Raw genomic sequence first — 1035 nt, 5'->3', positions numbered from 1 at the left:
TTGCGCCCGCGGGCCGTATGTTTGACACCACTGATTTTAGTGTGTTCCATTGGCCTGCCATGCATGTTTGTGGGATGAGGGAGGAACCGGATTACCTGGAGAAAACCCACGCAGGCATGGGGAGAACATGCAAACTCCACACAGGAAGGCCAAAGTGGGAATCAAACCCTACACCTCTGCACTGTGAGGCAGACGAACTAACCAGTCTGTCGCCGTGCCGCCGACCGTGTAAAATATCGTCTAATTTACATGAATACTGTAGGTAATTGTTATGACCATCTTTTTTTTTTCGTGATGTTTTATAATTTGACACTATCACATTTGTGTGTACACTGTCGCCCTAATCCCACGAACAACAAACATGAAACAGCATCATCAGAGCAAGATTGCATTATGCAGGGGTACCCAACCGTAGCCCATATGCTTTTATTTTTCCAGTACCACACTCGGGCATTTCTTTGCGTTTTGTGATCAAGTGACGACACATAAAACGCATAACAAAATTTCCGTTTCTCAAAATAAAACAACTCTGCAGAGGAACTCGGTAATGATTTTTTTGATTTGGAAATTATGATTGCGGGATATGAGGATTTGTTTCTTGATACTTTTGCAGAATTCTTTCACAATATTCTTCTTAAGTTTAAAGTTGATCTTCCATACAAGAGCAGATTCGAGGCGAACCTAAAATTAGCTTCATGCTAGTTAACATTGAATGTCCGGTGCTTCTCGGCCACAGCTAAACTGAGCGAGACCAGCTGCTTGCAGTCAGTCACCTCGGTCTCCACCACGGAATGCTTATCCAAACATAGGGTGGTATTGATTCGCTTGAACAGCGATGTTATGTTCTTAAATAGTAAGAATGACAAGAGGCACAGGAAGAAAGAGCAAGCACTCACATTCCACAGGACGGCGTCCAGTCGATGGACTGAGCATGCGCACGGCGTGTGGTTCTCCAAAACGTGGGTGGGTTCGTTACCCGACGGACCACTTAAGGCAGGGGTGTCAAAGTCAAATGGACGGAGGGCCAAATAAAAA

This window comes from Hippocampus comes, unplaced genomic scaffold (genome assembly GCF_001891065.2).
Source record: "Hippocampus comes isolate QL1 unplaced genomic scaffold, H_comes_QL1_v1.1 scaffold36, whole genome shotgun sequence".
Taxonomy (NCBI): domain Eukaryota; kingdom Metazoa; phylum Chordata; class Actinopteri; order Syngnathiformes; family Syngnathidae; genus Hippocampus; species Hippocampus comes.
Note: the sequence above shows the minus strand (reverse complement) of the source record.